This window comes from Chelonoidis abingdonii, chromosome 3 (genome assembly GCF_003597395.2).
Source record: "Chelonoidis abingdonii isolate Lonesome George chromosome 3, CheloAbing_2.0, whole genome shotgun sequence".
NCBI classification, from domain to species: domain Eukaryota; kingdom Metazoa; phylum Chordata; order Testudines; family Testudinidae; genus Chelonoidis; species Chelonoidis abingdonii.
In genome coordinates this window covers 97,047,966-97,063,982 of record NC_133771.1, presented here as the reverse complement: position 1 = coordinate 97,063,982, position 16,017 = coordinate 97,047,966, and the positions used below count along the sequence as shown (strand labels likewise).

General features: G+C 39.7%; 1 long non-coding RNA gene across 1 annotated transcript in view; it reads left to right on the top strand.

Annotated features, from left to right (window-relative positions):
• The window catches only part of LOC142046574 (uncharacterized), a 140,509-nt gene extending 135,365 nt beyond the window's left edge, over positions 1–5,144 (top strand). The window contains exon 3 of the long non-coding RNA XR_012655532.1: positions 4,904–5,144. This is a non-coding gene — a long non-coding RNA (uncharacterized LOC142046574). The remainder of the gene's footprint in view (positions 1–4,903) is intronic.
• The last annotated feature ends 10,873 nt before the right edge of the window (positions 5,145–16,017 follow it).

Genomic DNA, 16,017 nt, shown 5'->3' with positions numbered 1-16,017 from the left:
TTCACACCCCTGTGAGATGCAGTTAACCCAACCTAAGTTTTAGGTGTAGACCTGGCCCTAGTTTGTTGCCTTTTTCAGCGGCAAAGGAGATTAACAGATATAGTTACAAATGAAAAATAAACAGTAAGATGGGGAAAAGGATTCATGAAAAGTATATTTTTAAATCAGCATCCATAACAATAGGCTTTTGTTCAGTTCTTTTCTATTTGGTGGCAGAAGCCATTGTTTTATTTAGAAGCCTTTACGTGGTACATATAGAAGGGAAAGTGGCTGTTAGTGATCAAGGGGACAGAAACTGGCATGCAATTGCAAGCACATTTTTTTTCCATAAAGCTGATGATATCTTCCTATGCAATTGTGCATCTGAGTATTCTAAGAACACTCATTATATAAACTGAAGGAGGCAGGACATGGTTGTTAAAACAAGAACACAAAGTTCCTGGTACTCTTAAATGTGAGACAGTTGTCTAAGGGATTGAAATATGAAGGGTAGAAAGATTTTTACAAAAGTTTTGGAGGAAGCACAGTGAGACCATGCAGACTTCTTTTAATGTGAACAAACTGGTAACACGAACCCTGTATATTCTTCATTCTCAGTCCTAATGTTATTATAGTCTTAGATTTTATTTTTATTAAAGGTCTAGATAGCCTTAAGAATTGAGTTCTGTGCATAACCAACTAGTACTTGCTGGAAATATTTGATGCTAGAAAGTAAATTTCATAAATGGGGCTGAGAGGTAGCAGGGCGGGAAATTCTTGGGAGATTCTCTTTGAATACATGGGGCTACATTCAAAGCCTGTGGCTCAAGTCATCTGATCCATTCATCAGACCGTAATCTGATGGTGAAAACAAATCTCAGGACCACATGATAGGATTTAGCATGGAAAGAAGTTCAAGTCTGAGAGGGAATTCCAAAAAATATGTCAATGTCATTAGGGAGATTTGAAACTCTTGAGAAGATTTGGGTGCAATAGTCTCAGACCCTAACACTCAGTTGTACTTGGAGTCTGTCACTGATTAAGCAGGAACTTTGAGAGAGAATGTTAACATAATCTTTTTGCCTATGTAAAGCCAGCATTAGAAATTATATGAAATAAAAATAGGCTAATAATGAAAGGATCACTATCGTGTTGCTTATGATGGAAAGAAGACGCTGAATTTCTGTTTCCAGAAAAAATCATAGAATATCAGGGTTAGAAGAGACCTCAGGAGGTCTTCTAATCCAACCCCGTGCTCAAAGCAGGACCAATCCCCAACTAAATCATCCCAGCCAGGCGTCAGATTGTGTGTCAGCAGTGGAAGAATGAAATGAAACAAAAGACACGGTTGTGTGCACACAATTCCATATGCCTAATTTGTACACTCCACAAGCTGACTGAGTAAATAGAACAATTGAATAAAAACAGAGGATGCCAAATATGCTGCATGAAGGAATGTTAAATTGGCTATCTGCTCAAACTAACCAGCTATCTGTGCACCTAATTTTAGGCCTGTGTAACTGAGCATGTGCTCATCTTTGAAAATCTATTCCTAAGAATATCCAAAGAATTCATAGCTTTAATTTGAATAAGTGTTTTAACACTTATTCAAAGCTCATTTGAAGTACCTCGGTCTGCAACACTGGGTTGGAAACCTCACAAGACCAGGATTTCTTGGGAGATCTCCAGTACTTCCCTTATTCTGGTCAGGCCAAAAATTTCACAGTAATGTTTCCCACTTCTCTCTCCTTCCCCACACATGGATGGGGAAGCTTTATCTAAACCAGTGGAGGAAAGGAAACTCTTGGCCCCTTTAATTGCCCCCTGGCCCCTCCTCATGGCACTGAGCCTCCTTATGGGCTGGAAGAGTGGGGACTGGTGGCAGATTGGCTGGATATCAGGTGCACCATAGGCCTATTTGTTCCTATGCACCCATGAGGAGGGTTTATAAGCCCTTCCCTGTGCCCATGGACACCATTCTGTGCCGGGAAGAAACATTCCCCTTCTCCCTCCCCACCCTCTGAGTTTTAAGGACTTGCCATGGGTATCATGGTAGTCAATCATTTGGAGATAGGAAGGAATTTTCCCTCACTGCCAGATTGGCCTGAAGGGGTAGGATAGTGGGGTAGGGAGCCTAGGGACCCTGTTAGGTAGATTATGTTGTAAAATTCATTCTGTGGCTGCTTGGCAGGTGCCCATTGTCAGTATTCCTTCAACAGGGGTCTAGTTCCCTCAATAACAGGGAATTAGAAGGATTAGGAGAAGGCATCTCCTGAAGAAGGTGGGGGATGAAACTGAGGGTCTTGATATCTGGCAGGGTAAGCAGAAACCCCCTTTAAACCTCTTACAATGGAGGGCGATGGGGTCCCAGCAACTATCCGGGACTGTTTAATGGGGTTGGGGCTGACAGCAGGCTTCCATCAGGTGGAAGAGAAGGGCTGGGAGCTTCCATCAGGCGGAACAGATTACAAAGGAAAGCCAACTTGCACTGGGCAGGTCATTGCCCACTAGTTCCCAGATGTGCTACTTAAAATTTGTAGCTTAGTTAAACCATATTCCTGGTATCCTGACATTCTTCTTGTGGTGTCTAGGACAAAGGCTGTTTGCATGGCATTTTTGAAATATCCAGTCCCAATCAGCACAAAGAAGTCCATGAGGGAGTGAAAAAGGAAAATACTGTATCAAATCCACAACTACCTTGAATCCCGCTGTGTCATTGGGCTGCATACCACGGCCATTCAGATTTCATGTTGACAGTGGGAACAGAATTAAGATTTTTCTGTTCGAAATAGTCAGGTCATTGCCACTTAAACTAAACATGAATCTCCTGTATCCAAACCTGTTGCTTTATGTCTAGCAGAAGCAGAAACAAGAGAGAAAAAATCTGTTTATACATCCACACTGTGGATCTCTTTGCACTTATATTATGTACTTGATTACTGAGTAAAACTCCAATTGACCTTAATAGTAGTTCTGTGCAGCATTTGTATGCACAATATACACTACAGGCCTGATTCCCATCACACTTACACCAGTAAAACTCCACTGGGTCAAATCCTATGCTGCTGTAAATTGACATTGCTACACTGGATGTTAATGGAATTACTCCTGATTTATAGGGTGAACCTGGGAGGAGAATTAGGTCCTGGAGATCTGCAAGTTTGTTCAGGGGTGTCTTGTCAAATCCTTATGTAGTGTATAAATCAGCAATTATGGTAGCTAACATAATCCCCATCATGTACTCACTGGAGTATTGCATGCTTCTTGTTGTGTTTTTTTTATCTTCACCATCTGCACATTTGTTAACCTTGTTAACCCTTGGCTGACATCTATAAAATGACTCTTTGTGGGTTTTAAAGGAAAGATAAAGTATCCACCAAGCTTTCCTGCAGAGTGGCTGTTGCAATCTTAAAAAAAAAATACACAAAATTATTGGATGTTACAGTTTTTTTATCCCACCCCTCAAAGGTAAACAAACAAAAGTATCTTGTCTTATTTCTATTTCTCTTTGTGCACAGTAGGAGTGTCGGAAAACAGTGTTACTACCTAGGGTGCTTGACTAAAGTCAAGGTTCAGAGTTGTCTCAGAAGAGGAGATTGTGCAATGCATGTCAGAGAAGAGCAACAAGATAAATGCAGTCCTTTTACTAGATACAGGTTTGATTTCACAAAAACACATCTGCTAATTTGGGATTAGATGCTTGCTTCATATGAGCCAAGATGGTTCAGGGAGGCACATCTTGTGTACTCTCATGGAGGGCAGCCACATTGCCGGTTCTTGTTCTTGTTCTTCCTGAGAGCAAGCTAATGTGTTGAGATATATCATATATCTTTGTGCTCCACAGGCTAGCACTGGGGAGACGCATGCTACGTCTTTAGAAGGGAGATGTAAGACCTTTGCTTCCCCAATGCATCTAGAGCATTCTGTCTGCCTTAACACTCTGTTAGGTAGACTAGCTCCTGCCTCAGTGCTGGTGCAGTACAGCCCTATATGCACCAACTCACCACTATAGCTCTAGCTATTACACACACCATATGAGAGCTCTTGTTTTACTGCTGGCTTTCTAGTACCAATGTGGAGAATTTTGCTTTCATTAAATATTTTCTTTCAATTTCTATAAAGAAAATGTGTATCATCAAAGGAGAGCAGAGTACAATACAATCCATTCCCATAACAATGCGAGGAGGCAGAATGTGATGTCTGGACTTGCCCGTGACACATTTGTTCTGTGTGCCACACATTCCTGTGGCTGAGTGGATGCTCGTGATAGAAATAACATTACCTATGAAAATGAGGGGGCTGCATTTCATATAGATCTCAGACATCTACTACAGTAAAGTTAAAATAGATTTCAAGAGGCTTGGTTTGTACACAAGGTACAGTTTTGTGATTCTTTTGTCATAGAATCATAAAAATGAAGGGCTGGAAGGAACCTCAGGAGGTCATCTAGTCCATTCCCCCATGCTGAGGCAGGATTAAGTATGTCATAAGGGATTACTAATCACTAAATGAGTTGGGGGAAGCGTGAGGGGCACAGTCCAAACTATACGTGGAGCTCGTTGGAAATCTTCTGATGAAATGTTTCTCTGTCAGAAAATGCCAATTTATGAAAAGTGAAATAATTTGTAGAAACATGTCACCTTTGACCAAAACTTGTTTAGAAAGAAAAATTGAAAATAAGCATTTTGGTAAGATCAAAACATTCCTTTTTGCATGGGACATAGAGATTTTCCATTTTGAAACAACTTTTTGTTTCGATTTTTATTTTATATTATAAAACATAATACAAAAATTGAAGTCAAAATTGAAATGCAGTTGTCATTGAAATTGTCAAAATCAAATGTTTCTATTGATTTGATAATTGTTTTTCTGGAATTTTGTTTGGCATGACATTTCTAAATGCTTTGTGTGTGTTCCATTGCAGAACAGAAGAAATTCTGAAATTGCAAATCTTCATCTGAAATGAAAAATCTGGTTCTTGCACCGCGCATTGCAAAACAGACCTCTCGAAAACAGCCTTATCATTTACAGAGGGCCAACTGAAGAATCTCTTCAGGACAAAGTCTTTCTCTGCATTTGTGATATAGGTAGGCAAGGACTGACTTGTTATCTCTAGTGCCACTGTATCATGCAGAGTAGATAAAATGGCTGCCCCCTTCATTCTCCCCTTCTGATGATTCCACAGGATGATACTGCAGTGAATTATAAATAAACCTCTATCACTTTAGATATAAGAGAAGTTATGCTGGAGATCTAGAGTGAGACATGCTAAATAGTACTGGCAAACTTGATTAGAGAGAGGTTCTGTATACCTACAGAAATCATATGTCCTTGTGCCCAGTGCCATCTTTACTGATATTCTCTCTACCTCAGTGAAATTTTCAATAGCTCCAGATTTGAGATTGCCATGGCAAGGGTGGGGATTTCATTGAATCTATCCTTGTTGAGAATTAGATTTTGCACAGCCCTGCACTAGGTATGGTGCATGTATTGCACAACCTGAGGTTCAGTGCAGGAAATCATTGTGACTCAAGGCTTCTCTGATTCACAAGTCTCCCCTGCTCCAGAGGAGTGGTAAGTTGCTACTGACCTGAATCAGCAACAAATTATGACACTCTTCATGATGGCCAACAAATAAGGGGAGTGGAGCCAAGAGTCCTTTCATTCATTGCCCCTCCCCACACAATTCTCAACCACTTGCTCTAGGAAGAGAGTAAGCAAGTGTACAACATTCACTCCTGCATGCCCTGTTCCAACATACAGGTGGCCCATGTAGCGTGGATGTTCTTACTCCTTTATGTGGGCATGTAGGTTCAGGTCATAACCTAGTACTCAATTGTTTGGGGCTAGACAAGTGTATAGGGTAAGGTATGGAACAAATTCTCTCTCCATGCTTCAACAAAACAATACTTTAGATGCCAGGAGAAACAGTTCTAAGCATGACACCTCTGTTTAGTTGTAGCATGACAGTTGTGGAAGACTGATGCTTATTTTAAGTCATATCATGTCTACCCTTAGTCTTCAGTGAAACCCTCCTTCTCCCTTTGGCTCAGCATATATCAAGGGAGGAAGAACACCTTTATTAGATCTGCCAAACCCAGAATATTTCTACTGCAAATGTAGAGAATATGAGATTGGGGAATTTTAGCATGGTTCCTAGCAATAGTGCCTTGAAGTTGGATGGTACATACCCTACCTTCAGATTTCATGTTTCATGAGCTGAATGTGATGGGTAAAAGGTTCACTGTGATGTTGTTTGAGAAGGATGTCAATTTTGCCTACAGTTTTTCATGCAGAGAGATGACTTCTACACATAGTAAACAGGATCTTTCTTTTTTGTCTCTAATGGGAATTGCAACAACTGAGGAAATATTGTTAACCTCTGTGAGAAATTGTGTCTGAAATAGAAGTTTACTGTTTTCAGAACAATTATGGGAAGCTGCTGCAGATCATGTCCTCTTTATTAGGCCTAGTGGAAAATGCTTCCACCTTCTTATGTGACTGAAAGTTCAAAGATAGAATGTGAAGTTCCTGAAATCAGACAGCTCTTTACTGAGAACCAATATCAGATATGGGATTCCAAAGCTATCTTTCGGTTTAGAGTGACTGATGTATGGTAGTTTTCATTCACTTTCTACAACGGTGTAAGAAGCCAAAAGGAAATGAGTCATTGGTTAGGGAAAAAAGAAGTTGGCAGAAAACACATCTCTTCCCAAAAGTTTTGAGTCATGAACCTGGGACTGAACAGTGCTTTGCATATATTCATTTTTAACAGTCATTTGTAAAAGTGTTATCCAAAATACCATACTGCATTTCCTTGAGTATTACACCATTGTGTGGGCTCGCTGCCAAAGCAAATTCTCATCTTTCTGTGGAAATGTATCATTCTCAATGATTATACAGGTCCATTGTGAGCAATATGGCCAGCTGGTAATGGATCATGAAGTGAGGCGGCATTCAGGACAAAATCACCTTTTAAAAACTCAGACATTTTTATTTTTGTTATTTTTAAAGTTAGAAAACAAAAGTTGGTGTCATGCTATCTGGAGCGGCTAACAACTGAGAGTGCCTCTGGGCCAACTGTCAGAAAATAGGGCAGATATCCCAAGCCTTGGTATGTTTTATAATTAGATTTTACCAAGCCAGTACCAAACGTAAACCCTTGGATCAATATACCAGTTATACCATGGAGCCACAGACAGTCCCCTTAGACTCTCTAGTCAATCTTGACAGCCAGACAAACTGGACTTTGTGATAAAAGCTCACCTAAACCAAAAACCACAGCTCATCAGGTTTCTCCCAGTCCAAGAGACCAGTCACTTACCTCAGATCAACTGATACTCCAGATCTTATACTCAAGACAATGCTGGCAGCCAGTTTTATAGTTAACTAACTAAAGATGTATTAGCTATGAAAAAAAATGAAAGTTGTTGAGAGATTAAAGCAGGTAAAATATATGTACAGGTGAATCACAGTTTATGATTCCAAATGATGGCAGTTTCTCTGCCATCATAAGAAAACTAGAAGAGTTAAACTGCCAGTTTCTCAAAAGTTTTTCAGGGTACCCAGCTTGTCTCTGGGAATCTCTGCTTTGCATCTGGTACACTTCATTGTAAGAGTCCAAACAGTTCAGAGATGAAGGCTCTTTCTTTGGATCCATTCTTATATCTTCTTCACTCAGAAGACAAGCTGACAGTCACTCCACGTGGGCTTTTCCTCTGATGGCGTTGAGTGAGGAATGTACTTTGAGTCTCTGACCTCAGGTCATCACACACAATGGCCATTTGCTTTGGAACTAGCACCTTTTCTCTTAACATCCTTCTTTAGCGTTCCACAAGGCTTCTTTGATGTCTGATGAGTTATTGAGTTACAGGCGTGTTTACAATGTAAACGTTTGCTATTACACTATAACAGGACACAGATAAGTACAAACAATGCATGTAACATCTCATTAGTTTTATGAAGTTTAAACACCCAAAACACTAGTACATTTAACAGTTGCTTTGATCTATACTATTATACAAGTGAATTGGATCGAATACACTTTGACATGATCTGATCTGCCAGCGTCACTCTGTCCTTTCCAGCTGATCTATACTATTATACAAGTGAATTGGATCGAATACACTTTGATATGATCTGATCTGCCAGCGTCACTCTGTCCTTTCCAGCTTTCTGTGACGTCACTCTGTCCTTTCCAGAGTCAGGATCTATGGCGATCAGGAAAGTCCAGGAACCTTTATTGCAAAGTGTCTTAACTGTGGTGTTATCAGAGGTGGAATGTTTAGCTAATCCTTTCCAGCTTTCTGTCTAATTGAAAAAGAGGGCTGATCTACACACACTTGCAAATAAAATAAATTCCTAATAAAATAAATAAAATCAAATACCTAAGTCACTGTTAATTCACACTTTCTTTTATTTCTGTGCAAGTCTGTGTAGATCCTCTTACTTTGGAATAAAATATTCTTTCAATTTCAGTTCATCAAAATAGGACACTTTTATGCAAAAATAAGTGTTCACAAATAAACTTGCACTGAAATAATAAGTGTAAATTAAATTGATTTTAGGCATTTTGCTGCAGGTTTGTCTATAGACGAGGGATCGGCAACCTTTGGCATGTGACCTGTCAGGGAAATCTGCTGGCGGGCCAGGATGGTTTGTTTACCTGCAGAATCCTCAGGTTTGGCAGATCGCAGCTCCCACTGGTTGCAGTTTGGCGTTCCAGGCCAATGGGTGCTATGGGAAGGGCGGCCAGCATATCCCTCGTCCCGCACTGCTTCCTGCAGCCCCCATTGGCTTGGAACAGCGAACCACGGCCAGTGAGGCAGCGATCTGCCCAACCTGCAGACACTGCAAGTAAACAAACCATCCTGGCCCACCAGCGGATATCCCTGATGGGCCACATGCCAAAGGTTGCCGATCCCTGGTATAAACCAATCCAGCATGAATAGGAGCTGGGTGAGTCACAGCAGAAGATACTTAAGCTAAGTAATTAAAACATGGCTAGCTGAATAGTTATACCAAACAGTGTTTCATGAGGCTTAGTACTGATGGCCAAGTACCTTTAGCAAATTGAGAATGTGACTCTCAATCACACTTCTTGAATGTTGCAGGTTTTATATTTTTCCCACTTTTCTAATGCCCAAAAACGATATCTGTCATCCAAGACACTTCACATATACATAAAGCAACATAAGAAAACTAGAAGAGTTAGCCATACAAAGATGGGATATCTAGAAAAGTCAGCCAAATTAGGATAAGAATAAACAAGGCTAACTTGTTCCCCTCTTAGAGGTCATATAGAAGGTCTCAAATGGGATAAAGTTATTCCAAAATTTGTCTTTTAACTTTCTATAGAAAAACCCTTTTCTAGTCCATAAACATTCCTTTATCCAGCAAGGCTATACTTATATGTGAAATGTTAATGATTTTATATTAATGGGTACTTTACAGATTTTCCATGCATCAGATATCTGGGGCATTGTAAAACTAGCCAAACTGGAGTTTGACAAAAACACCTTATTAAGAAAAATATTAATATATCCAAAACAGTACCCCATAGTGCAAATTCATCCAGATACAAGTTCTGCATCCTTAAGCAGTAATTGTTCATGTATTGCTGTCAAATGCTAATCATGATAGATCACAGGGTAAATCAATGAGGTTTTGCTTGATTAAGGACTACAGAATTCTTAAAATTTCTGTTTTCAAATCTGTGAAGGCTTCATTATGAGTAATGAGTTTCTTTGGCTGGCTTTTCTTAAATCTCTGTTATAGTCCTCTGGCTTAGGTTATTTTTGGATAGATGGTACAGTAATAATTTTTAACAGCATCCTACCTGATATTTAAATCTATCATACATGATATATATATATTTTTTAAAAATTAGTCATTAAGTATGGTATTTCTTCTCTTGCTACATTTAAACTCTCAGCAGTTTGGCACAATTCTGTAGTTACAAACCCTATTTTACTGAGATAATCTCATTGAGGCTTTATGGACACTTCTCTAGACTTTGTTTCCAGCATATAGCTACCCAGTTTTTATTAGCAACACTAGAGAAATGTCTTCCTCTTGCACTCATAACTCTTCATTAGGACCCCAATACAACATGATATTTAAGCATATGCATAACTTTAAGCATGCGAGTAGTTCAGTTGACATATGGAATGACTCATTTATTAATTATATATTAATAGCTTTCTCTCTTTGTTCCAGCCACTCTTAAAGTGGCATATTTTATTATTGCTTCAACTGTATATATGGTGAGAAAATCTGTAGCAGTAAAAGTGAAAGAAGTAAGTTTCCTTTGGATTCTTGCATAATGATTAAATTGTTTGATATTTATATACAGTGCTGAGGCATGTATCAAATTTCTATGGAGTAATATTATATAACAATATTATTACTTTCCTCTCCATCCCTCATTGTCCCATTCCATCTTTCCTCTCATTTTCCCCTTTCTCTAAAATTTCTCAGTCTTTCTGCATTCCTTTTCCAAAGTATATTGTTTAGCCTTCCAAAAGCATGCAAATTTGGTTCAGATATCTATGCAGAAGTCCAAAGATTGTCCCTATGCACCCAGATCTCTTTATCTGGAAATCTTGTAAGTACAGACTTTGTCATGAGATTTCCAGTCCTTTTAGCTATCAGCTGCTTGGAAAATATTGTGAGAATGCCCTTTCTTACAGTGTTTCTGTGCTTTCACTTCCATTTCTTACTGGAACTAGGAAGTTTATAGTTATGTGGAAAAACAAGTTGATGGAATATTTTCATATATCGGAAAAGATTCATTTTCATCACATTTCATTCAGATTCATTACAGGCTTACTTATTATCCCAACTATTTCCCTCACTCCTAATACTTCTGTCCTCCTTTTCCTCTGCCACTAATGACTTTACATGGTTTCACTCTTCTTGTTCTATTTCTCTTCTATTCCTTTCACCTCTCTCCTGATTTATGATTTACCTTCTTCTCCACCCCTGTGGCCTTCTTTCAATGTTGCTTTAACCTTTCCTCAGTGGGTCACAACTGAGGATACCAAATTCAGGATGAACTGCTGAGAAATAAAGTAGATACCCTCCCCAAGACTGGTGGTTAATCCTCCATAGGATATACCAAACCAGCAACAAAAGTACACTTTTGTTTCACCACACTAGCTAACAAAAAGTCATAAAAGCAGTTTCCTTGGGCATCCCAATCCTTGTATTACCACCAAAAACACTGGATTTAAAGGGGAGTGGTTCTTTACAACCAGTCTCATCAAATAAAAAGTTCTTCTGATCCCAAAGGATCAGTCACACACCCAGGTCAATATATAACTTAGATCTTACCCCCAAATAATGCTGATGCCAATCCTTTAGTGTCTAAAATCTAAAGGTTATTCATAAAAAGTAAGAAAGGTGAGAATTAAACTTGGTTAAAGGAATCAAATACATACAAAAATTGCAAAGTTCTTGGTTCAGGCTTGTAGCAGTGATGGAATAAATTGCTGTCTTAAGTCAAGTCTCTCATTGCTTCCAAATCATTGGAAGGTCCTCAGTCCATTGGTTAGAATGTTCCTATTAATATAAATCCATACTCCAGAGGCTGGAGCAGTATAGAGGCAAAATGGAGGGGTTTCCAGGGCCTTTTATATCTTCTGACATGTGGAGGGAAACCCATTGTTTTAAACAAAAACCTCAGCACAGCTAGTGGAAAATTACACGTAAAAGAATGGGAGTTTGGAGTCACATGGGCAAGTCACATGTCCATGCCCAATTTTGCTCCATCTTTGTAGGAAGCCATTACCTGTACTCCAGAAAGCACGTTTACAGGACAGTCCACTCAGTATCTATGGGCATCTTCCATGGTCCATTGTGAGTTAAGTGTCCTTTTGATGGGCCACTCAATTTGAATAATCCCACCACGATGTGCTAGCTAACTACCTTGTGGGCATTACCCCAGGAGCAAACATTTGAGATCCAGGTATAGAGCCAATACTCATAACTTCAAATACAAAAATGATACATGCATTTACCTTTAGACCGTAGTCCATTCCATGCTTTGCTGCACATTGAGCTACCCATGTTTGCCATCCTTGCCTGTCAACTGCATACAGGTAGCATAATCATAACCAGCAAATCATAACCTTTTCATAGACATCTTACATGCCACATTTTGTAAAGATTTATTGCAAATATATAACAGTGGTTGCAACAATGATCTATATGGTTATATTTTAATCAGATAATGCCACAGTTGGTTCTTTGCCTCTACTCTTGATATCCATTATGTGTTTCTACTTATTCTGGGCCTTGTTTGTCCTACTCTTTGGCCTTCCCTCCATGTCTTGCTGTATGTTCTACGTGTGTTGCAAAATGAAATCTGATCTCTGAAGCACTGAATCTTATACATTTCAGTTAGCACAAATCTTATACATTTACAGGTTCAAATTCTGCTCTGAGTTAGATTCGTACAACAACCATTGACTTTGTGGGGAGTTCCATCCGTGTAACAGCAAACAATCATAGAATCATAGACTTTAAGGTCAGAAGGGACCATTATGATCATCTCGTCTGACCTCCTGCATAATGCAGGCCACAGAATCTCACCCATTGACTCCTGTATCAAACCCCTAATCTATGTCTGAGTCATTGAAATCCTCAAATCATGGTTTAAAGACTTCAAGGTGCAGAGAATCTTCCAGCAAGTGACTCGTGTCCCATGCTGCCAGAGGAAGGTGAAAAACCCCTGGGCTTCTGCCCATCTGCCCTGGAGGAAGATTCCTTCTGACCCCAAATATGGCGATCAGTTAACCCTGAGCATGTGGGCAAGACTCACCAGCCAGACACTCAGGAAAGTATTCTCTGTTAGTAACTCAGATCCCACCTCCCTCTAACATCCCATCAGAAGCCATTGGACATATTTACCACTAGTAGTCAAGAAGAATTAATTGCCAAATTAGGCTATCCCATTATACCATCCCTTCATAAACTTATCAAGCTTAGTCTTGAAGCCAGTATGTCTTTTGCCCCACTATTCCCCTTGAAAGGCTGTTCCAGAACTTCACTCCTCTGATGGTTAGAAATCTTTGTTTAATTTCAAGTCTATATTTCAAGTCAGTTATATCATTTGTTCTTGTGTCCACATTGGTACTGAGCTTAAATAATTCCTCTTCCTCCCTGGTATTTAATCCCTCTGATAATTTATAGAGAGCAATCATCTCCCCTCAGCCTTCCTTTTGTTAGGCTAAACAAGCCAAGCTCTTGGTCTCTTTTCATAAGAGGGTTTTCCATTCCTCGGATCATCCTAGTAGCCCTTCTCTGAACCTTCTTCCAGTTTGAATTCATTCCTTCTTATAAATGGGAGACCAGAACTGCACTCGGTATTCCAGATGAGGTCTCAGCAGTGCCTTGTATAACGGAAGGTACTAACACTTCCTTATCTCTCTGGAAATAACCTTGTCCCTGATTGATCCCAAGACCCATTAGCTTTTTTCATGGGCCATATCACATTGGCTGAGCTGCTCATAGTCATCCTGTGACTCAACCAATACTCTCTAGGTCCTTCTCCTCTCGGTTACTTCACTTTGATGCCCTCCACTGTTATAACAATTAACTTTTGTTATTATCCCTAAATGCATGACTTTGCACTTTTCACTATTAATTTCATTCCTATTCGTATTATATCCAGTTTAACAGGTCATCCCACCTGGGTAGTCTCTGTGTATATCCGTCCCTTCTGTATTCGGCATACCTACCCGCGCTTTGTGGTCTCACAAACTTTTAATTAGCACATTCCCCACTCTTTGTGAACCAAGAGTCAGTATAAGAAGATTAATATAAGATTGGTCCCCAAAACCACGTCTGAGGAAATCATCTAGTAACCTCCCTCCAGCCTGAACAGCAGTTCAACCTTTCAGTTATGACCTGTTGTAGTTTTCCCCTTTAAGCCCAGTTCCTTAATCCACCATTCACTTGGTTCATTATTGATCCCCATTTCTTCCAATCTAGCTAATAATTCTCTATGTGGCAACCAGCATTCATGCTCCTGAAATTGAGGTAAATTAGATCCACTGCATTTTTCCTTTGTCTAAAAATTCTGTTACCTTCTCGAAAGAAGGAGATTCAGGGCTTGGGTTTGGCATGATCTACCTTCTGTAAACATGTATGTATAATTTGTCCAATACCATTGAACCTCATGTCCTTTCACTACTTTTTTCCTTCAGCATTTTTCCAAGACCTTGCATACTACAGATGTCAAAGACTGACATTACCTGTCAGTTGCCCGGAATCACCTTTTTTCCCTTTCTTAAAGATTAGGAAGTATGTTAAGCATATCTCCACTCATACAGTACACCACCTCGAGTTACAAGATTCATTAAAATTCTTGCTAATTGGCTTGCCATTTTCATGTGCCAGTTCCTTTAATATTCTTGGATTGAAGATTATCTGGGCCCAAAATAGAATAATTCGTCCCTTAAGTGTTCGAGCTGGGAAGGACATATCTGCCCATTGAAGTGTAGTACTTCTGTTCCATCATTCCTCATCACTATTGTATCCTACTATTATCCCTAAGCTCCTCTTAAAGGACTGACGGCAATCTTTGTAGATTTGGGCCACTCATCCCTCAGTGGTGAGTGGTCCCACATCTTCTCTCTTTGTTTTCCTTTTATTTATATGGCTATAGAACCTTTTTATTGATTTAATCCTTTGCCAGATCCAACTCTACGTGGCTGTGGCTTTCTCACTTCATCCTACATGTTCTTGCTCAATAAGGTAGCCTTCCCTGTTTGATCACTCATCTTCCTTCCTTGAGGCTTTCTGACTTTTTCTAATCCTTTCTGAGATGCCTTGCTCATTCCAGCTTTGGTCTACAATCTGCTATGATTTTCCCCTTTTCTTGGGGATGAGGCTTCTGACTAGTTTCTGGAACTTTGACTGAAGTTAATTCCAGGCTTTCCCACGTAGATCCCCAAGTTCTTCTGTCCAATCCACTTCCCCTAATCTAATTCCCTTCATTCTTTAAAGTTAGCCTTTTTGAACAAAACTTAGTCCCGGATCTATTTTTGTTTATCTCATGTTGTTTTTACAAACTGAATTAGTCGATGCATTTCGCTCAAACCAGGTTGTTCCCGTAACGAAACGATGTCTTTCTATTGAGTCCTCACTAGCTCCACCAAACCCAAATCCTAAATGGTATCCCTCTGTTGTTCAGCCAATACTTGTTGAAGAATCAAATCAGCTATCATATTAGGAAAATCTGGCCTTTATTATTATTACTAGATTGGTCCTCAGGCTACATCTGGGAAGTATACAAAGTTCCATGATCCACCACCTTCCCCATTTCGCTATTGACTTTCACTTAACACATTAAAATAGGTCTCTATCACTTCCAGATTCAGATCCGGCTCAGTCTGGTTAGCACACCCACTCACTATCTCAGGGGACTCTAGTTTAGCTTTCCTTCCCAATGTGATTTTGCCAGACAGATCTCTGTCTTATCTCCATTGCCCTATTCCTTCTTATTTCCTTAGTTCTACCAATTGCTTCACCTTTTGCTTTATTTCTGTCTTTCTAATAACAGAGACATACCCTTCATACCTGTGCTCCAGTCATTACTGCTCATTCCTCTGTTATCTGTTATCCCTATTAATCATTCATTTCATTCTCACCAGTAACTCATAGTTCCTCCATTTGTTGCTAGATTCCTCGCATTTGGTGTCAAACCATCTTAATTCTTGCTGTTTGGCTGTTCTACTCGCACATTTCTTTACACAGCAGGTTAGTGGCCCAGACGTTCTAGCCGCCAGTATCACCTATTAGAATGTATCTTACAGGCAACCTTCCTCCATAGTGCCATTTCTCGCCTACCCAGACAGTATCCTTCTTGCTTCGTTTTCTTCCCTCTGCAATGTTAAATCCATGTGGAGATTAACTGGAACATCTCGCCATGCCATCTCCCGCCCAATTCCTAGTTTAAAGCTCTCTTAATCATTGTTGTCAGCCTTATCCTAAGTTCATTCTCCTTCCAACTAGGTGAAGTCCATCCTAAGA